A 27664-nucleotide genomic window follows, 5' to 3' on the forward strand; every position below is an offset into this window, starting at 1 on the left:
GTAAAAAGAATCTGCCTGCCAGTGTAGGAGACATAAGCGATATGGATTCGACCCATTGGTCTGGAAGATCCCCTGGAGGAGGAAATGGCAACCCACTCCAGTATTCTTGCCTGGAGAAGCCTCTTAGACAGAGGAGCATGGTGGACTATGGTCCATAGGGTCACAAAGAGTTGGACACGACTGAAGGACTTAGCACGTGTTGCCTCTAGATGAAAAGAAGAGTGATTTCTAAGAGGTTCTCATTTCATAGCTGAAGGACTGGTTATAGTCAGAGTTGCTGCTGAATTTACGAGTGGAATTTCATGCTGACTTTCCCTGCTGGAGTTTTGTACTGGCCTCATTGCCCTAATCCTGCATTACAATATGCTTTTCCAGTGTAATTGATGATGTCCAGATTTCTTTGGCTCTTTGACAAATGCCTTGCTATACAATGCTCTGTCTGGAGCTTTTTATTATTTATTCATTGATTTACTTTTTAAACAAATGGAAATGAAAGCAAGATGCTTGGTTTGAAAGCATCCATGGTTTAACCATGCTGGTTCTTCAGGTGCTCCAGTGCCACATGTTTTCTTGAGAACTCACTGAAAGTAAGGCTCAGACCACTGGCTGAATATTTTAAGCTGTTGGTAGGTACTCTATGGGGAGGTAAGCAGTCTTCTGCCCTTTCTCCCAGATAATGAGACAGGATGCCCAGGGCAGAGTCAGGGACAAAAAGTCACTGATTCATTTTCCCTCTCCTGCCACTTGCTCTTACTGTGTCCTCAGATAGGGAAGATCATTATACTGTGTCAGACTGGATGATATTTGAAAGAACGTGGGTGTAGTTTCCAAGTAAGGATATATTTTGGATAATGAGGAACAGACTTGTACCAGGGAAATCAAGGTTTCTGTATGGTCTCTGAGGCTCCTGCGGTACAAACTCAAAGCCAAGCTAATCACAGCCAGTTTTTAAAAGAGATACTCCGGTAACAATCTGAGAGAATAGATATATTATTTGGGCAAAAAACAACAACTACTAAAAAATGATGTTTAGAATAGAGATGAATACTTTCATGTGTTAAGGCAAAGCTGTTAACCAACAACATGAATGCAAATTCCTATTATTAAGGAGTTCTATTGCCGAATTGGAGAAGACAGTGGCACCCCACTCCAGTACTCTTGCCTGGAAAAATCCATGGACAGAGGAACCTGGTAGGCTGCAGTCCATGGGGTCGCTAGGAGTCGGACACGACTGAGCGACTTCACTTTGACTTTTCACTTTCATGCATTGGAGGAGGAAATGGCAACCCACTCCAGTGTTCTTGCCTGGAGAATCCCATGGACAGAGGAGCCTGGTGGGCTGCCGTCTATGGGGTCGCACAGAGTCGGACACGACTGAAGCGACTTAGCAGCAACAGCAGCATTGCCAAATTATAAGAAAATTCATCACTTCCCTAGGGACACAATTATCACTTATTTTATTTATATTCAGTTCAGTTCAGTCACTCAGTCATGTCCGACTGAGACCCCATGGGACTGCAGCACACCAGGCTTCCCTGTCCATCACCAGCTCCCAAAGTTTGCTCAAACTCATGTCCATCGAGTTGGTGATGCCATCCAACCATCTCATCCTGAAATAATCATATTTAAGATTCTTTGGCAGGTGTTGTGTGAGTTTATGTATGTGTGTGTGTGTGAGATATGGTTTAATTTATTCATTCACCTCAAATTATAGAGAAGTTTGTAGCTTACATGGCTTCAATCAGTCCTGACTTGTTTTTCATGTCTTAATTGATTTGAATGGATAAGAGATGGCAATAATAATAACAGTAATGATAATAATAATAATACTATCTGTATAGTGCATAGTTCATTCACAAAATGTATCCCTTTTAATCTTTAAAACTCTCAAGAGAGGATTTTTAACCTGTGAGTCAGGTAGAGCAGACATTATTATTGTTCCTTCTTATGGCAAGTGAGCTATGTACCACTATAAATTGTTAAGGAGAATTACATATTTTCCTTATCATAGTCCTATTAAAAAACTTAAATATTTTAAAATTAGTATGATTATTTAGATTTTATTTCCAGAATATAACAGGTTTCCGGTAAAACACTAATTGGCAACAATTATTGTTCCAGGAAGTTACATAACACTTCAGTAGGCTATGTAAAAAGCCTGACACATGGTCTCGGATCAGCTGCCTTCTCTTCCTTACCTGGACATGGCTGCGTTGTTAGTACTCCGCACTGTGCTATGTCGCCTGGAAGATACAAATGTGTTTAGGTCATGCTATGTGCCCTCCTGTTGTCCGTGATCTAACTGGAGAGAAAGACCATGGCCATCGCTGAACTGCAAATTGTGGCCAGGACTGCCTGGGTCATGCATTCCCCACCTTGGAGTCATAGGGAAGGTAAGACCATCCAAAGCACATACACGGAGAAGGATAGGGGTAGTTCTCCAAAGTAAAGTCAAACTATCATTTCTGGATAAAAGATGAACAGATTAAGGGCAAAAGATGCCCAGGTCAGGTACTTCTTCTGATGTCCATAAAGTGATGAAGTCCTTGGTTTCCCCCCTGACCAATTTCCTCTTACTCTCAATTCTCCTCTCTCCAGGTACAATCCTGGCATCTCTAGTTGCAAAATGAAATATGTTTTCCTCTCTATAAACATGGTTATTATACATGCTGGTTAAGCATAGTTAATATGGTACTATCTGTAGTATATATTTCAAATACATTAACTTTAAAGAGCTTTTCGTGGGCAGTTTTGAGGATTTAACCATCATTTATAATACAGCATCTATGGCAAAATGTATGCTATGGAACCAAACACTCAAATCAACAGACAAATTCTTGGAACATGAACTGGGGTTGTATGAATATGACTGAGTGAGAAATTGTGCAACAGAACTTGGAAGGACTGAAAACTTTCAGAGACAGGAGTCCATAGGAGCTCTGTGAGTCTGGGAAGAAGGCAGAAGGCATCCTGATCCTACTAACAATCCATCAGAATCCTGATGGCATCAACACCTGACTTGTGTTCCCCCTGTATTAACCTATGGATGCAAGAGTGACCTGGGTCTCGTGTCTCAGAGGCACTGATCTGGGGCAACTAGATGGGACCCTTTTCTTTTCTCATTATCCCAGTTATGTCCCTCTTGAAACTACATCCTTGTTCGAAAACAAGAGGAAGAATGTATTTTGACTGACTAATTTTTCTATCTGTTTAAAACATTTTAAACACAAAAATACAAGAAAGTGAAACATGTTTTATATGCAGTATAAAAGTAAAAGTCTCATCATTCCCCTCAACAGAGGTATCCAGTACTTGATATATTCAAGGGTCCGTTTTGTAAAATGAATTTCCTAATATGTAAATGAATTCAGTTCAGTTCAGTTCACTTGCTCAGTCGTATCCGACTCTTTGCGACCCCATGAATTGCAGCACGAGTTACATCTCCTAATTTTATCAAAATTAGACAATTTGGGGAGGAAAATTGTCTATATGCTTCAAGCCCTTTTCTCTTGTAACCTAGTGTTTTATTACAGTTTCAAAGTGTGTGGTTGTGGATGTTGCAGACGGGGAGGGGAGGATGGAATTTAAAGACGAGTTTGATAAGTGTAGTTTTAAGCTTGGTGGAACTTACTGATTAGGATGACACACTCTGGTTTCCATGGAGAGAAGGCACAGATGCTCTGCCTTTGGGACCCTTCCAGACCTCATGTTAAGTGTCTCTTCATCTAGCCAGTCCAGATTTATAGCTTGTATAGTAAAACTGTAGTTGTAAGTATAGCACTTTCCTGAGTTCTGTTAGTCATTCTAGCAAATGATCAAACCTGAGTGGAGATCTTGGGAACTCCCAGGATTTGAGCCAGCTGGTCAGGCTTGTGGTGTCCTGGGGATCCCTGCACTTGTGACTGGCATCTTCACTGAAGGTAGTCTTGTTGGGGACTGTGTCCTTAAATCTGTAGAATCTAGTGCTAACTACGGTGGTTAGCATCAGAATAGAAACGCAGTACAAAACCATTACTTAACCAAAGGATATGTAAGATTAACCACAACGTAGTGGTGGTGCTGTGCTCAGTCGTGTCTGACTTTTTGCCACACCCCTGGACTGTAGCCCTCCAGGCTCCTCTGCCCATGGGATTTCCCAGGCAAGAATATGGAGTGCCACAATGTAGAATGCAACACAATTCAGAGTAGCCAGGGCCAGATCAGAGCAGTTACCTTGCATGAGATCATCAACATCATTCCCTGGTGATTGAGAGGAAAGCTGTGTGACCAGAGACCCTGAGCAACATGATGTCTGAATGTTACACTGAGACAGAGGAGGAGGAAGGAAGATTGCTTGAGAAAAATGAAATGGTCTAATAGCGTGTTCAAACTTTGGACTAATTACAAATGCATTTGCTTTAGATTGCAAGAGACTGAGGTTTTAATAATTTCTTAAAACATTCTTTTTATTAACAGATTTATTCCACTGAATCAGCAGGACTAGGGGGTTGAAGGCAATAGGAGATCACTATAGACATTAATGAAAACTACGTTTTCTCCACCTGCCCCAACTCCCTCCCCTGTGAAACATTTATATTACTGTGCATAAAATTTGACTCTACTATGAATATATAGCTTATTTTATCGCCTCTCACTCTTATCCTGGAGTTTTGCTTTTGGTTCAGAAGTATCTTGCCATACTGACAAACTCACATTTTCCTTTCCAGTTGTCGACTTGCATATCAAGTGGGTCGGAACAGAAGCAGTTAGTTTCCGTAAGGCAGAAGGACTGTATTCCGGTGAGTCATGAGTTTCCATGGGTGTTGGTCTGAGCTGTGTTTTGGGCCTCTGGTCCAGTGCTTGGTTATTGTGGGATTGTCTGTGGCTTTCAAGATTCATTGAATCACTTACTGCTTATATTAAATGCTGGGAAGGAAATGATGGATCAAACATTGGTTGAGGTTTTTTAACAGTTTGTTTTTTCTGGTGGAGTTTTAAATCTAGTAGGAAAATAGATAGGCAAATAAGTAATTTTGACAGAATTTTAAATTATTTTCTTATCGATATTTTTATTGACATATAGTTGATTTATAATGTGTTAATTTCTGCTGTCCAGTAAAGTGATTCAGTTATATATATGGGCTTCCCTGGTAGCTCAATGCTAAAGAATCCATCTGCCAATGCAGGAGATGTGGGTTCGATTCCTGAGTTGGGAACATCCCCTGGAGGACAGTATGGCAACCCATTCTAGTATCCTGGCCTGGAGAATCCCATGGACAGAGGAGCCTGGCGGGCTATAGTCCAGGGGGCTGCAAAGAGTCAGACACTACTGAAGTGACTGAGTATGCATGCAATGCATGCATTTTATATATATATATATATATATATATATATATATATCCTTTTAAAATATTCTTTTCCATTATGGTTTATCACAGGATACTGAATATAGTTCTCTGTGCTATACAATAGGACCTACCTTGTTATTTATCCATTCTATACAGAAAAAACTTATATCTGCTAAATCCCAACCTTCTGCTCCATCTTTCCTCCAACCCCCTACCCTTTGGCAACTACCAGTCTGTTCTCTACTTCTGTGATTCTGTTTCCGTCTCATAGGTAGTTTCCTTTGCATCATATTTTAGATCCACATATAATTAATATCATACAGTATTTGTCTTTCTCTTTCTGACTTACTTTAGTTAGTATAATAATCTCTAGTTGCACTGACAGAATTTTTAAATTTCTGTAATAAGAAAGTAAGAAAGAGATCTCGGAGTCAGTCATCCTGTGCTCTCTAGGGCCCCTTCTGTTTCTGAATAGGTCCTGAAAATGCCTGATGCTGGTACAAGCGTAGATGAGGAGAGCACAGGCTGAAATGTCTGCAGAGGCAGTCAAAAGAAATAAATGACGTGGCTGGTGATGATCGGGGAAAATTGGGCAAATGATATCAGTCCTGCCAGATTTTTCAATTTTTTTAACAGAAACTAGAAATCTGTTATTAAAAAAGAAAAAATGTAAATAGTGCCAAAATTTAAATGTTGACAAAAATCCCCCCATAAACATACAAATACAAAATCACTACGCAGAAAAATTATACACGGAGCCGGTCATATTTGGACAACAGATCCCCGTGTGCAACTGCTGGTATAAATGGGGTAGTTCAGTGCAAATCCACGAGAGGAACCATGAGAACACCTTGCTGTTTTTAAAGGCTACCTCTGAGAATTACTGAGCAGGACTTTTCTTCTTTTTATTTTCTAGCTTAAAAAACTGTCCTTTGGTAATAATTGTTGGTTAACATTCCCTCGGGCTTCTCTTGTGGCTCACATGGTAAAGAATCTGCCTGCCACCAGAGGTGACACAAGAGACGCAGGTTCGATCCCTGGGTCAGCAAGATCCCTTGGAGAAGGAAATGGCAACCCACTCCAGTATTCTTGAGTAGAGAATTCCATGGAAAGAGGAACCTGACAGACTAGTCCATGGGGTCACAAAGGGTCAGATACAACTGAGCAACTAGCACACACACACACACACACACACACACACACACCCTCAGCAAGAACCTCACTTGCCCCTCCTCTGCTTTTCTCAGACTTCTCTCTCTGTGGACTCTTTCCCTTCTTCCTTCTCTCTGATTAAACCATCTTCCTTCTCTCCCTCATCTTTGCATCACTCAATGTAATTTATCTTCTCTAAACATTTCTTAAATTGGATGGGAATCCAAAATTTTATACAGAATTCACATCTCCCCACTATTTTCTCTGTATCTTTTCTTTTAATTAAACCAGAGGGATTGGATCCTAAAGAAATTTGAGGTTCTTTGTCCTAATCATGGCATCCGGTCCCATCACTTCATGGGAAATAGATGGGGAAGCAGTGGAAACAGTGTCAGACTTTATTTTTTGGGGCTCCAAAATCACTGCAGATGGTGACTGCAGCCATGAAATTAAAAGATGCTTACTCCTTGGAAGGAAAGTTATGATCAACCTAGATAGCATATTCAAAAGCAGAGACATTACTTTGCCAACAAAGGTCTGTCTAGTCAAGGCTATGGTTTTTCCAGTGGTCATGTATGGATGTGAGAGTTGGACTGTGAAGAAGGCTGAGCGCCGAAGAATTGATGCTTCTGAACTGTGGTGTTGGAGAAGACTCTTGAGATCTTCTCCAACCAGTCCATTCTGAAGATCAGCCCTGGGATTTCTTTAGAGGGAATGATGCTGAAGCTGAAACTCCAGTACTTTGGCCACCTCATGCGAAGAGTTGACTCATTGGAAAAGACTCTGATGCTGGGAGGGATTGGGGGCAGGAGGAGAAGGGGACGACAGAGGATGAGATGGCTGGATGGCATCACTGACTCGATGGACGTGAGTCTGAGTGAACTCTGGGAGTTGGTGATGAACAGGGAGGCCTGGCATGCTGCGATCCATGGGGTCGCGAAGAGTTGGACACAACTGAGCGACTGAACTGAACTGTCCTAATCCTTTCTCTCTGCAGTTTCTTTCCACACCTATGTGTGTCTACTTAAAAAAAATTCAGTCATGTGTATCTTGCCAGTAAACTTGCTGGGAAGTTCCTTCTTTCTTCTTTTCTGTTTTAATTAGTCTTTTGGCCTTTTAAACCATAGGTTTATTTGTCAGTGACAGATGGAATTATTGGTTTTATTATCACTAAATTGTTTGCTTAAAACTCATCTTTTTATTATGTGCATAATAAGATAATGTACCTAGAACTCTCATAAATGATTTTGCTGCTTGTAAGTGTCTAATATTCTTTTCCTATGTCCAGATTAGTGCTTAAATTTACCAATTTTATTTCCATGTGAAGAAGAGAATTCAGAATAGCTGTTAAAAATTGAACCTACTTCACAGCTGCTGTGAACACATCTATGGTGCTTTTTTTACCCTGTTACTTCTTCAGTAGCTTCTGAAAGTTTCCCATGAATTTTACAAGGCAGCTCTGAGAAGGAGGGTAAAATGATGACATCTAAGAGCACAGGGGGTGGTCGAGAGATATGAAAGCCCAGTAGATTCATCTAAGCCAAGTGACCCGCCCTGTGCCTGCCGAGGACAGACTCGCTCTTCTCCCTCTGTTTTTCCTGAGCTCATCTGGGCTCATCTGAGTGGGCCTTCAGGGATCCTTTGTGTGATTAAATAGCTAAAACAAGGAGGATTTGGCCTGCAGGCCACAGGGGTGGGCCAACTCCCTGTCTGGAAGGTAGTGCTCATTACAAAAATCTCTAAAATGTTTCCTTTCACTTAGATTAAGCTGGGACAGATAATTTTACTTGAAATTGACTCTGGCCATGAAAGTTCCATCAAACTGCAGGGTAAAATTAAATCTCCATATCACAACATTGTCCAGGATAAGGATCTGGTCACACCTAATATTTGACTTATTTTGTACCTGTCAGCTTTTGCTGCTTCGGTTAACCTCTCTAGGAGAGATGTTGGTTTCTCAGAATAGATTGTGTCTTTTTATCAGTAGAGAAATGTGTAGATACAGTAAATGACGGAACTGGGCGTTGGCAGTATCATTGCTTATCATTGATTTCTCTTGTTTCTCCTTCCAAAAAAGAAAAAGAATTGCAACACCAAAAAAAAAAAAAATTGCAATATATGTTTTCCAAAAGAGAGATAGTAAATTATAAGTAAATATGGTGTGAAGAAGATCTCAACACCCACCACACCATGACACATACACGTCACATTCACTAGTTAATTTCTGAGATGAAGCCAAAAATATCACTTCCTCCAACAGGAATTTTTTGTTTCTGTGCTCTGTACTTCTATTGTTCCCCAAATTTCTCCTTTTGTAACATTCATGGCACCGTATTTTAATTACTTCTTTTATTGCCCATATTTCCCAGTAAACTAAAATTTCTAAGGGCAGTCACTAAGTGTGTTTTTTCAGTATGGTATTCTTACCACTCAGGAAAATTGATGTGTGCCTTCAGTAATTATGTATTTGAAAACATGTTTATCAAAGGAATAAATAAATATGCTACATTTGCCAATATATCTCAGATTGTTAATGTTAAATTGTTAGCCCATTTGTAGTACTAAGTATAAATGGTGTTTGATCTATATTTTTTCATACATACACCCACACACAAACTTAGGCTTATGGTACTGTAACTCAGCAAATTTAATATAACATCAATTGTACAACACATTGTTATCTTCTGTAACACTATGAAAGGACAAAAGTCCTGCCAATTATGTGTTTGGAGGCTGATCTTGGTGGATGTCTGTGGCCAGGCCCCAACCCCTTGTGGCTTGCCGGCAGCACTCTTTATATAGTTAGTTATAATCCAGTTGAATTTTAGCCTCTAGTGTTAGAGAGCTAGATTAATAAAGCCTACTCCTTTAAAAAAAAAAAAAAAAAGCCAAACCAAACACTGTATCTTTCTAAATGGAAGAGATTGGAACCAAATGTGGGTTCTAATAAGCAGTAGTTTAAAAATGGAAGCCCACATAAACTTGGTTGTATATTTACTACCAATGAAAGAATATGTGAAATGATTTTTTTACTGCCAAAACTTGTAGAAAAGTTATAAACCATTTTTTTAAACTCTCAGTGAATATATGCAAGAATAATGCAGTTGTCCTTTCAAATATATCCATTTTCCTATTTCATGATGGAAACACCAGCCTGTGGTCTTTCTAAGACTCCGAATAGTTTTATTAATTAACTGTATATTGTGAGATGCTCTCTTCTGCTTCCCGGTCCTCCCCCTCAAAATGTGAAGTGGCACTAACTAATTTCTTCCAATTATTTTCACAGAACTCTGATAGCAGGGGTTCTCTGGTGGCTCGGCTGGTAAAGAATCCACCTGCAGTGCAGGAGACCCCCGTTCAATTCCTGGGTCAGGAAGATCCCCTGCAGAAGGGATAGGCTACTATCTGACTCTTTGAGACCCTATGGATGCAGCACTCCAATTATTTTCACAGAACTCTGATAGCAGGGGTTCTCTGGTGGCTCGGCTGGTAAAGAATCCACCTGCAGTGCAGGAGACCCCTGTTCAATTCCTGGGTCAGGAAGATCCCCTGCAGAAGGGATAGGCTACTATCTGACTCTTTGAGACCCTATGGATGCAGCACGCCAGACCTCCCTGTCCATCACCAACTCCCGGAGTTTACTCAAACTCATGCCCATTGAGTCAGTGATGCCATCCAACCATCTCATCCTCTGTCATCCCCTTCTCCTCCTGCCCTCAGTCCTTCCCAGCATCAGGGTCTTTTCCAATGAGTCAGCTCTTCACATCAGGTGGCCAAAGCATTGGAGTTTCAGCTTCAACATCACTCCTTCCAATGAACACCCAGGACTGATCTCCTTTAGATTGGACTGGTTGGATCTCCTTGCAGTCCAAAAGACTCTCAAGAGTCTTCTCCAACACCACAGCTCAAAAGCATCAATTCTTTGGCACTCAGTTTTCTTTATAGTCCAACTCTTACATCCATACATGACTACTGGAAAAATCATAGCCTTGACTAGACAGATCTTTGTTGGCAAAGTAATGGTTTTGCTTTTTAAAATGCTGCCTAGGTTGGTCATAACTTTTCTTCCAAGGAGTAAGCATCTTTTAATTTCATGGCTGCAGTCACCATCTGCAGTAATTTTGGAGCCCCAAAAAATGAAGTCAGCCACTGTTTCCACTGTTTCTCCATCTATTTGCCATGAAGTGATGGGACCGGATGCCATGATCCTCATTTTCTGAATATTGAGCTTTAAGCCAACTTTTTCACTCTCCTCTTTCACTTTCATCAAGAGGCTCTTTAGTTCTTCACTTTCTGCCATAAGGGTGGTGTCATCTGCATATCTGAGGTTATTGAGATTTCTCCCAGCAATATTGGTTCCAGCTTGTGCTTTCTCCAGCCCAGCATTTCTCATGATGTACTCTGCATAGAAGTTAAATAAGCAGGGTGACAATATACAACCTTGACGTATTCCTTTTCCTATTTGGAACCAGTCTGTTATTCCATGTCCAGTTCTAACTGTTGCTTGCTGACCTGCATACAGGTTTCTCAAGAGGCAGGTCAGGTGGTCTGGTATTCCCATCTCTTTCAGAATTTTCTACAGTTTATTGTGATCCACACAGTCAAAGGCTTTGGCATAGTCAATAAAGCAGAAATAAATGTTTTTATGGAACTCTCTTGCTTTTTCCATGATCCAGCAGATGTTGGCAATTTGATCTCTGGTTCCTCTGTCTTTTCTAAAACCAGCTTGAACATTTGGAAGTTCATGGTTCATGTATTGTTGAAGCCTGGCTTGGAGAATTTTGAGCATTACTTTACTAGCGTGTGAGATGAGTGCAATTGTGTGGTAGTTTGAGCATTCTTTGCCATTTCCTTTCTTTGGGATTGGAATGAAAACTGACCTTTTCCAGTCCCGTGGCCACTGATGAGTTTTCCAAATTTGCTGGCATATTGAGTGCAACACTTTCACAGCATCATCTTTTAGGATTTGAAATAGCTCAACTGGAATTCCATCACCTCCACTAGCTTTGTTCGTGGTGATGCTTCCTAAGGCTCACTTGACTTCACATTCCAGGATGTCTGGCTCTAGGTGAGTGATCACACCATCATGATTATCTGGGTCATGAAGATCTTTTTTGTACAGTTCTTCTGTGTATTCATGCCACCTCTTCTTAATATCTTCTGCTTCTGTTAGGTATGGTCCTAACAGAAGCAGAAGATATTAGCCCATCAAGCACACACTGATAGGGGAAAATCTGATTTTGGAGGAGAAAAAATTGTTTAAAATACATATATTTTGTTTTAATTAGGTCATATGACTAGAGTTCAACATAAGTGAGTTGATGAGTAGTGAGAATGTATGGAGTGGCCATTGACAAGCTTAAGGAATTGACAGGAGACAGAGAATTGAAAGAGGAAAGGAAGAGGAAGAAAAAGAGAGAGGAAAGAGGAAAAAGAAAGAGAAGGAGAAAAAAAAAGAATCTAAAGATCATTAAGCCTGATCTTTTATTTTTCCTACACAGAGTTATCTCCAACTGTAGCTATCATGTAACATAAGAAAAATCCATGTGTTGTCTAGAATTTGAGTATTTTCCAAGAACATATCCATGAAATCCATGTTTTGGTACTGTAGCTGAATTCTTCCTGCTTTTATCACTTATTGTAAAGCCTTTTATTGATCTATCATATCATTTGCTACAGTAACTCATTTTTAATAAAATCTTTCCTTTATTTGAACCCTAAGTTTTCCTCCTAGTTTGTGGGTAACTTCAAATCTCTATTTGGATGCCTATTAGATATCTCAAACTCACCACAGTCCTGATTTCTCCTCTCCTCTTCATCAACCTTCCTGCCATCTTACCCATCTCAGGGAATGGTCATACCATACTTAGATGAGAAACCCAAGAATCATTGTCGACTCATGCTCACCTCATGTGCAATCCAAGAACAGACCTTGATAGCTCTGTCTTCAAAATATATCCAGAGCCTGACCATTTCTCACCACCTCCACTGATGCCTTTATGTCCAAGCTGCCATCATCTCTCACCTGGGTCACTTCTGTGGCCCCCGAAGGTTCCCCAGCTTTCACTCTTGCTCTCTCCCTACAACCTGTTCCCAAAACTCATGTCAGGACCTCTGATGGCTCCCATCTCCCTGATTTTGACCTACAAGCCACTCCCTGCCCGACCCCACCATCAATCTGACTCCTATTACCTCTTAAATGTCTTCTACTACTTCCACTCACTCACATTGTTCTTAATTCACTGGCTTCCTTGCTGCTTCTTAGAGAAGCCAAGTGAACTCTGACCACGAGGTCATTGTTTTTGGTCTTTGCTTAGAATAGCTTGTACTCAAATATCCACAGAGCTCTTTGCTATACCTTTCCAGGTCTCAATAAGGTCTTCTCTTCTAATGACTCTCTTTAATTTTTGTAATAATATGTAGTGTCCTCTATCATTCGTGCTATAGTATATAACTGACTTATTTTGTTTATGACCATTTCCCCCAACTAGAATATAAATTCACAAAAGGAAAGATCTTGTCTGTTTCGTTCACATAGAACAATACTGGGCTCATAGTAGGCGTTCAATAAAAGTTTGTGCTATTCTTGTGGCCTCCTCGTTGCTTAGTGTAGAACTGGACACAGAGAGCTTAGAGTGACAGGATAAGGACGAGGGCAGTGTCACAGGGGTAGATGTGCAATGTTTTACAGAAAGGTTGACATTTGAGCCATGTAGAAATTTGTTAGGAGGAAAAACAGTGAATGCACTCCTGTCAGAGAAAGCTATGTCTCCAGAGGCAGAAAAGTATAAAAAGTACTCAAATTTAGAATACACTGCTTATTCACTCATTCATGCACCTACTGTGTTTCCATCACTATGCTAGGCTCTAGGGAAAAGGGATAAAGAAGAACAACAAAGTCTTTATCTTTAGTAGACATTTTAAATTTATTTATTTATTTTTGGCCATGCTGAGTCTTCATGGTGTGGGGTTTTTTCTAGTTGCAATGCACGGGCTTCTCCTGTTACAGAGAATGGGCTCTAGGGCGTGCGGGTTTCAGCAGCTGCCCTTGGCTGAAGAGAGCCTGGAACTCCAAGGTTGTGCTATCTTCCTAAGAGTAGGCACTGAAATACAAAGGCTCAACCCCGTTTGCTTCAATAAAGGCCACTCTGCACCATCCTCCTGGCTCTTGCTCAACTGAGGCTTCTGTTGTGGTTTCATTGCAGCCTAGTTTCTCTCTGTCCAATCTTCCTTCCTTCACATCCTTCACCGGAGCTGATCCTGAGAGTACTACCCAAATACTTCTGTACATCATCCTCCATCTCAGGGTTTACTTTCTGGGGAAACTCACCTGCCACACCATAGTTTGTGTTTTCAGTCCAAACGAAATCCATGTAAAGCTTTTATGCAGAAAGATAATGAGGTCTGATGGATGGTTTAGGAAGAGCCTTCTGGCTCCTGATTTGGAGAGTGGATCTTAAATAGGCAAGAGCAGAGGCCCTTCTACAGCTCTCAAAAATAGTGGTGTTTTAGGAAAATAGGAAAAGTATCTATTCTTATTTGAGTAATTTTGCAGGAGATTGAGGGTTAAGATGGATACGTTGACTGGAAGGACGTGCAGACCCAGCCCTCATGCTAGAGGACACACTGCTCAAAGGGCAGGATCTACAGTTTTTACTGATCAGTTGGGACAGGACTGCAGATGTCTGGATGCTGCTGTTATTGTCGTCACTTAGTCGCTCAGTCGTGTCCAAGTCTTTTGTGACCCCGTGGACTATAGCCTGCCAGGCTCCTCTGTCCATGGAATTTTCCAGGCAAGAATACTGGAGTGGGTTTCCATTTCCTACTCCAGGGGATCTTCTCTACCCAGGGATCAAACCCAGGTCTCCTGCATTGCAGGGGGGTTCTTTACCGCTGAGCCACCAGGGAAGACCGTCTGGATGCTGGAAAATGTGCAAATGTTGGACCACTATGTTTTAGCATTATTACCCCATTGGGACTAAAGGAGAAAGCGTAATAGTGGTTGAGAAGAGTGGATATTCACACTACTAATAGTACATGAAAGCAGGCAGTTCCTGGGGAAGGAAATTGAATTCTCAACAGAAGATCTTGGATAGAACAAACCAGACTTCCTTTGTCTGAGCCTCAAGGCAAGTTAGCAATGGAGAGGGTGACAGCCAGCCTGAAACAGGCCTTGTCCCCCTTCCTCTGATCTCCTGCTAGGGGCTTTTCATTAGCCAAAGTGAACCAGCAGCCAGACAGCACTGGAGCCCTGTGGTTGAGGTCTGTAGAGTTCAGCATCTCGGAAGAGAAAAGGGTGGAGAGGTGAATGGTAGATATCTGGCATGCAGATGAAAGTTCCTATGTTGAAATTCATACTTCTCTAACTTTGATATGCAAATGGACTGCCCGAGGAGCTTGTTAAGATGCAGATTGTGTTTTAAGAGGGCAGAGGTTGGACCTGAGATACAGAATTGCTGGCACATTCCCAGGTGATGCTGTGACTTCTGGTGCATGGATTGCTTATAGACCAGCAAGGTTATAATTCCCTTCCCTAAACTAAGTCTTGTCAGAAATCACAGCTTTGGTCTCACCTGTGCAAAGGAAACAGCCTTGAACACTTGACAACAGGGGGCTAGGATGAAACAAGTTCCTTTCTTCCTGTCCCTCCCCAACCCAGCCCTGAGGGCTCAATGAACCAGCATTCACCACGGGGCAGGGCACCTGGAAGGATGAAAGATAACTGGCATGTGGGCTAAGGGGCCTATGGGCAGAGAGGAGATTGATGACCTGAGCCTGAGGAGGCAGAGAGCAACTGATTTAGGAAAGCACATAAAATACCAGCACCTTTGAGGGTTCCCTGGAAAGGGAGGCTTGAAGTCATTATAAATTATAGAAAAGTGACCTAATTTATATTTTCAGGTTGAGGAAACCCAGACTTATGGGGAGTGAATAAAGTTTGATAGTTCAGGCTTGAAATCTATTGCAGAACCCTCTTGAACTTTGCTTTGTATTTGCTTCATTAACAGCTGCCTTTTCCATTGTTTTGCATTTACTCCCTGATTGTTGAGAACTGCTTGTCCTAAATGGGACAGGGCCTCTCCTGTCGAGGTCTGTGATCCTCTGCAATAACGAAGCACACAAACATGTCTTTGAGCACATGTAGGCTGCCTCAGCTTTTAGCCACATTGCAGTCCTGGAAATGTCATTGAAAGGAGAACAGCAAGAAATGAATCATTTTTTTTCTTCTCCCATCACGGTGTGGCCACCACTTACCTTCTTTTTCCACCCAATGTTCCTGAATCAGTAAGGCACAATGTTGACAAGTTCACTTTGAAATCAATGAATCAGCAGGAAGACTGTTGAGTGAGTGCATCAATGAAGTGAAAAGTGAAATATAGGGGTTTGTCAGCTCCATCAGGCCAGAAAATGGATGAAATGTTAGAAAGGACAGGAGTGACGACTGCCTGCACATTTTTCTTTCTCTCGTCATTAAGATTTGAGTGTAGAGGAAATATATATACCTATGGCTGATCCATGGTAGAAACCAACACAATATTGTAATTATCCTTCAATTAAAAATAAATAAAAATTTAAAAATCCTTTAGGTAAATAACCACACACAAAAAGAGTTGAGAGTAATTTGATTAAATTCCTTCTCCAAGAGTTACATAAAAAAGTGAATCTTTCCAACTCTTCTTTGGAAGCAATGATTTTAATCAAAACATCCTGAATAAATATCTATAGGCCATAAGCCCCTGGATGATATTGAGGGCAAGGACATGAGAGAAGGTGGTTTATGGTTATGGTTATGGTTAACTGGTTTATGGACCAAATATTCTACACTGAAGATATAAGCACTAATGCAAATACTACTGTGCAAGAGTGTTCAGTCATGTTCGACTCTTGTGACCCCATAGGCTATAGCTCACCATGCTCCTCTGTTCATGGGATTTCCCAGGTAAGAACACTGGAGTAGGTTGCCATTTCCTACTCCAAGGGATCTTCCTGACCCAGGGATCAAACCCACATCTCTTGCATCTCCTGTATTGGCAGGTGGATTCTCTACCCCCCGGGAAGCCCTGCAAATACTACTACAAGACTCAAATGAGTCTACAGTACTTGTTATGTGCCAGTCAAGCAGTACTCCAAGGACTTTACATGAAGAAGCCTGAGGCCAAGGCCACAGACATCTTTTGCTATGAACTGAATGTTTGTATCCTCCCAAATTCATATGCTGAAATCTAACATCATGTCTAACATGATGGTATTAGGAGGTGGGGCCTTTGGGAGAGTATTAGGTCATGAGGGCGGAGCCCTCATGAGTAGGATTAGTGCCCTTCTAAGAGACATTACAGAGTTTGCTTCCTCTCTCTACTCTCTGCAAGAAGACAGCCATCTACAAATGAGGAAGCAAGTCCTCACCAGAACCCACCCGTACTGGCACCCTGGTAGTAGACTCCAGAACCACAAGAAATAAATATTTGTATTGAAACCACCCAGTCTATGATATTTTGTTGTAGCAGTCCAAATTGACTAAGACATGTCCTGATACAGGAGCTTTGAAGTAGGAGTTGGAATAATTTAATAGCTTTGTCCCCATCTTCCCCTCAGCGTGAAAATGCAATAGGCAGGGAATGAAGAGGTGGGGATGATTTATTTTTACTTGTTTTCCTTCTTCTTCTAGCAACCTATGATTTTTCCAAATACAGGTTAAGAAAATAAATTTATATGAAGCCCACACTCAGTTAAGGTGGATTAAAAAGCAAAGAAAGGAGACATTTTTATTTCTTTTGCAAAGTTTGGTGACAAATTCTTTTGACCCTTACACTGTACCTCTGAATTCTCTCTGTTCTACACTTGCCTTCATTCCCTCTACCTTCACACCCCCCACACTTCCAACCAGTTTTTAAGCACAGCTAAAGTCAGGGGATAAACATACGGATAAACCTAAACCTGGGGCCCTCCTAGAAATGTTCATTAAGAATTACCTTCCCCTTTGTGTGTGTGTGTGTGTGTTTGTGTGTGTGTGTGTGTGTACTCCATCATGTCTGACTCTTTGTGACCCCATGGACTATCACCTGCCAGTCTCCTCTGTTCAGGGAATTTTCCAGGCAAGGATACTGAAGTGGGTTGCCATTTCCTACTCCAGGAACTCTTCCTGACCCAGGGATTGAATCTACATCTCCCTCATTGGCAGGTGGATTCTTTACCACTGTGCCACCTGGGAAGCCCCAACTGCTAAGTAAACCAGTGTAATCAGACGATGTTTACTGGGACCAGACAATAGATCTACTTCGGAATGCATGACCAATTCTCTCTTATTCCCGACTGACAGGCCAATCTATCCATGCCCTTCTTTCTGAATCATGGTCTCAGCCCATCAGAAGTAGGCACCCCATAGGAATTGTAGCTTTGTCTTTGATCCTGGGACACCCAGTCATGTCCTGTCACAGGGATAACTGAGGAGAGGGATGGGAGAGGGTACTAGAGAGAGGATAGGAGTGGGTTAGTTAATCAATAATCTATCATAAATTTTGACCAAGCATCTCCAGGTGTGCTTGGTTCCTTTAAGCTGAGGAGATATGGGAAAGGTGAGTATGCACTGGATTTCCAGTTAGCTTATTTTAGAAAATACTGGGACTTCCTCGGTGGTCCAGTGGTCCATGGGGAGCTAAGATCCCACATGCCACAACTAAGTCAGTATATCTCCACTACTGAGCCTGCGTGCCCTAGAGTCCTCATGCAACAACTAGAGAAACCCAAGAGCTGTAACTGAAGACTGAGTGCAACAGTGAAGACCCAGTGCAGCCAAAATAAATAACTTTTTTAAAAAAGAAAGAAAGAAAATAAATACTGAGCAATAGGGAAAGCCCATTTCGGTGACCTGTGGGAGATCTTTCTGCCTGGAAGCCTAGTCCAACAGGTAGGAAACAGTGTTTAGGGGCTGGTAAGTAGGATGCAGGAGGCCCTGGGTTCGATCCCTGGGGTGGGAAGATCCCCTGGAGAAGGAAATGGCAACCCACTTCAGTATTCTTGCCTGGAGAATCCCATGGACAGAGGAGCCTGGTGGGCTACAGTCTATGGGGTCACAAAGAGTTGGACATGACTAAGCGACTAACACACAAGTAGGATTTGGGGATTCTGTCTCCATCTGATATACACATTTAGTAACGTTTCTGAGTCAGAAAGTTAGGAAAGATTTCGTGCATTTCATTTTTATCTGTATTGGAGTAGGTTTGTGAGTTGCCATGAAGAAACAGACAAACAAACACCCTTTCCTCCACCCCCACATGCTGCTACGTGCAGGATGAGGGCTGTGGGCCCCTGACCTACTTCGTATTTCACTGCTGCCCTTTCTTCTTGGCCTCTCAGGAGTTGAGCAGAGGCCCCAGGGGTGTGACACTGTGGAGAGGAAGACTGGGAGATCACAGTGTGAGGCTTGTGTTTTGCTTGGTGCTCATCTGCTTGTCCATCAAGGCTCCTGCCTCATCCCATCTCCCAAGACTCTGAGCTGTGAGGTATAACCCGATCTCACAAGTGATAAGCATGCCCCCTTTTCAGTTAGGTGAGCCTCCCAGCTCAGCATTGTATGGTAAACCTACAGATGGGAGGGTTATCAAGTTTACCAGCTGTCATTCTTATTCTCTACCTTTTGCCTTGCCCTTGGGGCACTTTCACAAAGGATGACTACTGCCGTCATGTATTAATGAAGACTTATTTGGTGAAAGAGAAAGAAATGGACTTTATCTAGTTTGAGTAAAAAGAAAATTTTACTGGGAAGTTCTAAGTTTAAAAATAAAGCACCAGGAGGGTGAGAAGTAAGGAAGATCTCAACTTCAGGAGTTCCTGGACCTGCAATTTAGGACACTCTGTGGCTCCCTCACTGTCTATTTCTCCTAACTCAAAACTCCATATTCCCTGGAGAAGCAATCTGATTAGCTTAGCTTCATTTAGGCATTCACCTCTGAAAAAATTAGCTCTGGTTCATGTTTCCAAGTAAAGACTTGGCTACTGGGGTCTACCTCTAGGAATCAAGGTCAGTCCCCAGGAAAGTGATACTATGCAGGGCCCTGTGGGGTTCCTGGGCAGAAAGCCTTGCTATGTCCTCCATTCACTTGATTATAGGAAACAGCCTTCATTTATCCTCCATGACTTTCCCTGAGTTCCAATGGGCAGATTGAAGCAGTTGTTCATTAGGGAAAGGAGGGGATATGAGACCAGGGAGAAGTAAACAAACAGCCAAGAGCAGACTTGGGACAAGATTCTGTTTACCCAGCAATGAATATACACAACAGTATCTTTGAGCTATTTTACAGATACTGAAAGCCCCTCCAGGTGAGACAGTTATGGTATGCTGCCCACAAGCATGTAGACTCCAGATCAGTTGGATCTGAAGGTTGATAATGTTGACTCCCACTTGTCTCAATACTAACCCTTCAGAAGAATGTCCATGAGCTGATCATGCCCTCTTTGAGCAATTACTATAAAACTTCTCACTATCTTCCCCAAGCAGGGACACATATTTTTGAGGGCATTAGCCAGCTGCTACCTCCTTTCCCTGGCAAAGCAATAAAGATATCCTTATCTGCTTCACCCAAAACTCTGTCCCCAGGGTTTGGTTCAGCAGTCACCAGTGTACTGAGAAGCTGAGCCTTTGGCATCAAAAGGACCAGGGATGTGAACCAGGGATTCACCCCAGTGTCATACTAGATGCGATCACACTGGCCTCACATGGTTCTCTGCCTCTCCTGATCCAGGAGCTGAGCACTCATCTCAGGTCCCTGCAGCACAGCTGGAGGCTCCTTCACTGCCATCCCCCAAGGCTAGATTTCTTTTAAACAAAAATATCAAGAAAAAGAGGAACATATGCCTGGAAATCTACTTTATCTTCAGGTTAGGATATCTTGCAGGGGATGCCTCCTTGACTTGCTCATGGTTGAGACCATGTGGTTGAGCTTCAGAGGGATCCAGAAAAGACTAGCAATTCTCTCCTTTTTTGGCTAAGGACTGCCTTCAGGATGCCATTTCCCTGGCTCTTACTGGGTGAAAGGTATGAGACTAGCCTCTCTTCTCAAGAGTGACCCTCCTTCCCTTCCTACTGGAGTGTGGTCTGGCCTAATGGCCTCATAATATAGTCTATCATAGCATTACGTGATAGGCCCCTCTTTTATCCACAGGACAGGCACATTTAGCCACAGAAGACTTACTCTGTTACCCAAATGCTGGCCATCTGTGATTTCAGTCCTGGCCTGTCCCATTGTGGCTTGCTGCCATGACTGGTGTGTAATGATCTGATTCAGAGTCTACATGTACTGATTACATGTGGGTGGTCTGCCAGGATCTATGGGCAGGGATTTGTACTTGAACTATCTAATTCATTATTTAACACAAATCCCATGTAATTCTTTTGGAAAACGAGTGCTGTGTTCAAATACATTTGGTTAGCACTGCCTGGTATCTTCATTTTGCAGGCACAGAATGCTAAGGATCTCACTATAGATTCTAGAAGATTCAGAAAAAAAGAATTGTTTAACATTGTGTAACCCAGTATTTCCCAGATCGAAAGGGTAGTAGATTTTTTTTTTTAACCTAGTCCCATTCTACAAGACCAGCTTTTAGTAGAACACTCTTAAGGAAATGTGATTTAGTTTAATGCTCCCAGCATCCCTGGGATGAACCTGAAAATGGTGTTGCTATGCTCATTTTACAGATGAGAAGGCAGAGGCTCATCTCAGAGAGACTGCGTAGCATGACCCAAGTCTATCCAGGCAGCAAGTGCCTCTGCAGAGCTTTGAACACGGTTCCTCTGAGTCCAAGTCCAGGCCTCTTCCTGCCATGCCTTGATCACCAGCTCTGAGACTTACCAAATACTCCTGGGACACTCTCAGCCAGATCCAATACCAGAGACCCGGGAGAGCCAATAGTGTGGTTACTGTATAAAGTCTTGCAGGCTCATGACCCAGGAAGAGCCAATATTTCAGTTCAAGTCCAAAGACAGGAAAAAACCAGTGTCCCAGTTTGAAGGCCTTCTCTTATTTGGGTGAGATCCAGGCTTTTTGTTCAACCAGTTGGATGAGGCCCACCCACATAGGGAGGGTGACTTGTTTTACTTAGTCTACCACTTTATTTCTTTTAAATATTTATTTAGTTATTTAGCTGCATCGGTGTTAGTTGCTGCACACGGGATCTTTATTGCATCATGCGGGATCTTTTGCTCTCTAGTTGTGGCCCACAGGTTCCAGAGAGTGAAGGCTCAGTAGTTACGGTGTCCAGGCTTAATTGCTCCACAGCAGGTAGGATCCCAGTCCCTCAACCAGACATCAAATCTGTGTTCCCTGCGTTGCAAGGCAGATTCTTAACTACTGGACCACCAGGGAGTCCCTAGTCTACCAATTTAAATATTCAGTTCAGTTCAGTTCAGTTCAGTCACTCAGTCATGTACAACTCTTTGCGACCCCATGAATCACAGCACACCAGGCCTCCCTGTCCATCACCAACTTCCAGAGTTCACTCAAACTCATGTCCATCGAGTCGGTAATGCCATGCAGCATCTCATCCTCTGTCGTCCCCTTCTCCTCCTGCCCCCAATCTGTCCCAGCATCAGAGTCTTTTCCAATGAGTCAACTCTTTGCATGAGGTGGCCAAAGTATTGGAGTTTCAGCTTTAGCATCAGTCCTTCCAATGAACACCCACGACTGATCTCCTTTAGAATGGACTGGTTGGATCTCCTTACAGTCCAAGGGACTCTCAAGAGTCTTCTCCAACACCACAGTTCAAAAGCATCAATTCTTTGGCGCTCAGCTTTCTTCACAGTCTAACTCTCACATCCATACATGACCACTGGAAAAACCATAGCCTTGACTAGACAGACCTTTGTTGGCAAAGTAATATCTCTGCTTTTCAATATGCTACCCAGGTTGGTCATAACTTTTCTTCCAAGGAGTAAGCGTCTTTTAATTTCATGGCAGCAATCACCATTTGTAGTGATCTTGGAGCCCAAGAAAATAAAGTCTGACACTATTTGCACCGATTCCCCATCTATTTCCCATGAAGTCATGGGACTAGATGCCATGATCTTCATTTTCTGGATGTTGAGCTTTAAGCCAACTTTTTCACTCTCCTCTCTCACTTTCATCAAGAGGCTTTTTAGTTCCTCTTCACTTTCTGCATATCTAAGGGTGGTGTCATCTGCATATCTGAGGTTATTGATATTTCTCCTGGCAATCTTGATTCCAGCTTGTGCTTCTTCCAGTCCAGCGTTTCTCATGATATACTGTGCATATAAGTTAAGTTAGCAAGGTGACAATATACATCCTTGACGTACTCCTTTTCCTATTTGGAACCAGTCTCTTGTTCCATGTCCAGTTCTAGCTGTTGCTTCCTGACCTGAATATAGGTTTCTCAAGAGGCAGGTTAGGTGGTCTGGTATTTCCATCTTTTTTAGAATTTTCCACAGTTTATTGTGATCCACACACAGTCAAAGGCTTTGACATAGTCAATAAAGCAGAAATAGATGTTTTTCTGGAACTCTCTTGCTGTTTCCATAATCCAGTGGATGTTGGCAATTTGATCTGTGGTTCCTCTGCCTTTTCTAAAACCAGCTTGAACATCTGGAAGTTCACAGTTCACGTATTGCTGAAGCCTGGCTTGGACAATTTTGAGTGTTACTTTACTAGCGTGTGAGATGAGTGCAATTGTGCAGTAATTTGAGCATTCTTTGGCATTGCCTTTCTTTGGGATTGGAATGAAAACTGACCTTTTCCAGTCCTGTGGCCACTGCTGAGTTTTCCAAATTTGCTGGCGTATTGAGTGCAGCACTTTCACAGCATCATCTCTGAGGATTTGAAATAGCTCAACTGGAGTTCCATCACTGCACTAGCTTTGTTCATTGTGATGCTTCCTAAGGCCCACTTGACTTCACATTCCAGGATATCTGGCTCTAGGTGAGTGATCACACCATCATGATTATCTGGGTTGTGAAGATCTTTTTTGTACAGTTCTTCTGTGTATTCTTGCCACCTCTTCTTAACATCTTCTGCTTCTGTTAGGTCCATACCATTTCTGTCTTTTATCGAGCCCATCTTTGCATGAAGTGTTCCCTTGGTATCTCTAATTTTCTTGAAGAGATCTCTAGTCTTTCCCACTCTGTTGTTTTCCTCTATTTCTTTGCATTGATCACTGAGGAAGGCTTTCTTATCTCTTCTTGCTATTCTTTGGAACTCTGCATTCAGATGCTTATATCTTTCCTTTTCTCCTTTGCTTTTCGCTTCTCTTCTTTTCACAGCTATTTGTAAGGCCTCCCCAGACAGCCATTTTGCTTTTTTGCATTTCTTTTCCTTGGGGATGGTCTTGATCCCTGTCTCCTGTACAGTGTCACGAACCTCATTCCATAGTTCATCAGGCACTCTATCTATCAGATCTAGGCCCTTAAATCTATTTCTCACTTCCACTGTATAATCATAAGGGATTTGATTTAGGTCATACCTGAATGGTCTAGTAGTTTTCCCTACTTTCTTCAATTTAAGTCTGAATCTGACAATAAGGAGTTCATGATCTGAGCCACAGTCAGCTCCCGGTCTTGTTTTTGCTGACTATATAGAGCTTCTCCATCTTTGGCTGCAAAGAATATAATCAGTCTGGTTTCAGTGTTGATATCTGGTGATGTCCATGTGTAGAGTCTTCTTTTGTGTTGTTGGAAGAGGGTGTTTGCTATGACCACTGCATTCTCTTGGCAAAACTCTATTAGTCTTTGCCCTGCTTCATTCCATATTCCAAGGCCAAATTTGCCTGCTACCCCAGGTGTTTCTTGACTTCCTACTTTTGCATTCCAGTCCCCTATAATGAAAAGGACATCTTTTTGGGGCGTTAGTTCTAAAAGGTCTTGTAGGTCTTCATAGAACCGTTCAACTTCAGCTTCTTCAGCGTTACTGGTTGGGGCACAGGCTTGGATTACTGTGATATTGAATGGTTTGCCTTGGAAATGAACAGAGATCATTCTGTCATTTATGAGACTGCATCCAAGTACTGCATTTCAGACTCTTTTGTTGACCATGATGGCTACTCCATTTCTTCTAAGGGATTCCTGCCCACAGTAGTAGATAAAAAGGTCATCTGAGTTAAATTCACCCATTCCAGTCCATCGGAGAAGGCAATGGCACCCCACTCCAGTACTCTTGCCTGGAAAATCCCATGGATGGAGGAGCCTGGTAGGTGACAGTCCATGGGGTTGCACAGAGTTGGACACAACAGAGCGACTTCACTTTCACTTTTCACTTTCATGCATTGGAGAAGGAAATGGCAACCCACTCCAGTGTTCTTGCCTGGAGAATCCCAGGGATGGGGAAGCCTGGTGGGCTGTTGTCTATGGGGTCGCACAGAGTTGGATATGACTTAGCAGCAGCAGCAGCAGCAGCATTCCAGTCCATTTTAGTTCACTGATTCCTAGAATGTCGATGTTCACTCTTGCCATCTCCTGTTTGACCACTTCCAATTTGCCTTGATTCATGGACCTGACATTCCAGGTTCCTATGCAATATTGCTCTTTATAGCATCGGACCTTGCTTCTATCACCAGTCACATCCACAACTGGGTATTGTTTTTGATTTGGCTCCATCCCTTCATTCTTTCTGGAGTTATTTCTTCACTGATCTCCAGTAGCATATTGGGCACCTACCGACCTGGGGAGTTCCTCTTTCAGTATCCTATCATTTTGCCTTTTCATACTGTTCGTGGGGTTCTCAAAGCAAGAATACTGAAGTGGTTTGCCATTCCCTTCTCCAGTGGACCACATTCTGTCAGACCTCTCCACCATGCCCGCCCGTCTTGGGTGGCCCCACATGGCATGGCTTAATTTCATTAAGTTAGACAAGGCTGTGGTCCGTGTGATCAGATTGATTAGTTTTCTGTGATTATGGTTTCAGTGTGTCTGCCCTCTGATGCCCTCTCACAACACCAATCATCTTACTTGGGTTTCTCTTACCTTGTACGTGGGGTATCTCTTCACGGCTGCTCCAGCAAAGTGCAGCCACTGCTCCTTACCTTGGACGAGGGATATCTCCTCATGGCCACCCCTCCTGACCTTGAACATGGAGTAGCTCCTCTTGGCGTCCCTGTGCCCACGCAGCCGCCACTCCTTGCTCCTCTCGGCTGCAGTCCTTGACCTCGGATTTAATCTCATCTAAAAACACCATCCTGCCTCTTGAGAAACCTATATGCAGGTCAGGAAGCAACAGTTAGAACTGGACATGGAACAACAGACTGGTTCCAAATAGGAAAAGGAGTACGTCAAGGATGTATATTGTCACCTTGCTAACTTAACTTATATGCAGAGTACATCATGAGAAACGCTGGGGTGGAAGAAGCACAAGCTAGAATCCAGATTGCTGGGAGAAATATCAATAACCTCAGATATGCAGATGACACCACCCTTATGGCAGAAAGTGAAGAGGAACTAAAAAGCCTCTTGATGAAGGTGAAAGTCGAGAGTGAAAAAGTTGGCTTAAAGCTCAACATCCAGAAATCGAAGATCATGGCATCTGATCCCATGACTTCATGGGAAATAGATGGGGAAACGGTGGAAATAGTGTCAGATTTTATTTTTTTGGGCTCCAAGATCACTGCAAATGGTGATTGCAGCCATGAAATTAAAAGACGCTTACTCCTTGGAAGAAAAGTTATGACCAACCTGGGTAGCATATTGAAAAGCAGAGACATTACTTTGCCAACAAAGGTCTGTCTAGTCAAGGCTATGGTTTTTCCAGTGGTCATGTATGGATGTGAGAGTTGGACTGTAAAGAAAGCTGAGGGCTGAAGAATTGATGCTTTTGAACTGTGGTGTTGGAGAAGACTCTTGAGAGTCCCTTGGACTTCAAGGAGATCCAACCAGTCCATTCTGAAGGAAATCAGCCCTGGGATTTCTTTGGAAGGTATGATGCTAAAGCTGAAACTCCAATATTTTGGCCACTTCATGTGAAGAGTCGACTCTTTGGAAAAGACTCTGATGCTGGGAGGGATTGGGGGCAGGAGGAGAAGGGGATGACAGAGGATGAGATGGTTGGATGGCATCACTGACTCGATAGACGTGAGTCTCAGTGAACTCCGGGAGTTGGTGATGGACAGAGAGGCCTGGTGTGCTGCGATTCATGGGGTCACAAAGAGTCCGACATGACTGAGCGACTGAACTGAACTGCACTGAAAAACACCATCACAGAGCCACCCAGAATGATGTTTGGCCAAATATCTGGGACCCCTTGGCCTAGTTGAATTGACCTATAAAATTAAGCATCACAGGTTACAACAGTCTTCTGTGACTTCTGCCTTGCTTACTCTCTCTCTCTCCGTCTCTCTGTGTCTTCTTGCTTATCTCCTCTGATGAAGTCAGCTGCTGTGTTGTGAGCTGCCCTAAGGAGAGGTCTTCGTGACAAGGAACTCAGGTAGCCTTCAGCCAGCAACCAGCAAGAAGCCGAGACTTGCAGCCCGACAGCCTTCAAGGAAATTTATCCTGCAAATAACCACATGAGTGAGTCTGGGGGTGGATCCCACCCTGTCTGCCAGGCCTGGACATGACCACAGCTCCTGGTTAACACATTGGCTGCAGTCTGTGAGGGATCTTGAAGCAGAGAACCTAGGTAAGCCAGGATCTAGATTCCTGATCTTCAAAAACCATGAGATAATAAATGTTATATTAAGGCTCTTCATTTTGAGGTCATTTTTCTCTCAATAACTAATGCATATCTCATCCATTGTCTGCTGCCGCTGCTGCTAAGTCACTTCAGTCGTGTCCAACTCTGTGCGACCCCATAGACAGCAGCCCACCAGGCTCCCCCGTCCCTGGGATTCTCCAGGCAAGAACACTGGAGTGGGTTGCCATTTCCTTCTCCAATGCATGAAAGTGAAAAGTGAAAGTTAAGTCGCTCAGTCATGTCTGACCCTCAGCAACCCCATGGACTGCAGCCTTCCAGGCTCCTCTGTCCATGGGATTTTCCAGGCAACAGTACTGGAGTGGGTTGCCATTGCCTTCTCCACATCCATTGTCTATTTTCCCATAAATGGAGCTTGAGAGTATGTGAAATTTTTGGTCCTTTCATCCACTGACTTTCTTTAAGAGAGGGTCCAGACTGGCTTTCAAAATGCCTATCTGCAACCTTTTATGAGAAAGGATGCTCACGTAACTGAAAAAATTCTCTCTGCGGCATTGACACAGT

General features: G+C 42.7%; 1 long non-coding RNA gene across 1 annotated transcript in view; it reads left to right on the top strand.

Annotated features, from left to right (window-relative positions):
• LOC138989998 (uncharacterized) overlaps positions 1–27082 on the top strand; it is a 45791-nt gene extending 18709 nt beyond the window's left edge. The window contains exons 2-3 of the long non-coding RNA XR_011466195.1: positions 4707–4778; positions 26838–27082. This is a non-coding gene — a long non-coding RNA (uncharacterized lncRNA). The remainder of the gene's footprint in view (positions 1–4706; positions 4779–26837) is intronic.
• Positions 27083–27664: the final 582 nt, after the last annotated feature.

Source organism: Bos mutus, chromosome 2, assembly GCF_027580195.1.
Source record: "Bos mutus isolate GX-2022 chromosome 2, NWIPB_WYAK_1.1, whole genome shotgun sequence".
Taxonomy (NCBI): Eukaryota; Metazoa; Chordata; class Mammalia; order Artiodactyla; family Bovidae; genus Bos; species Bos mutus.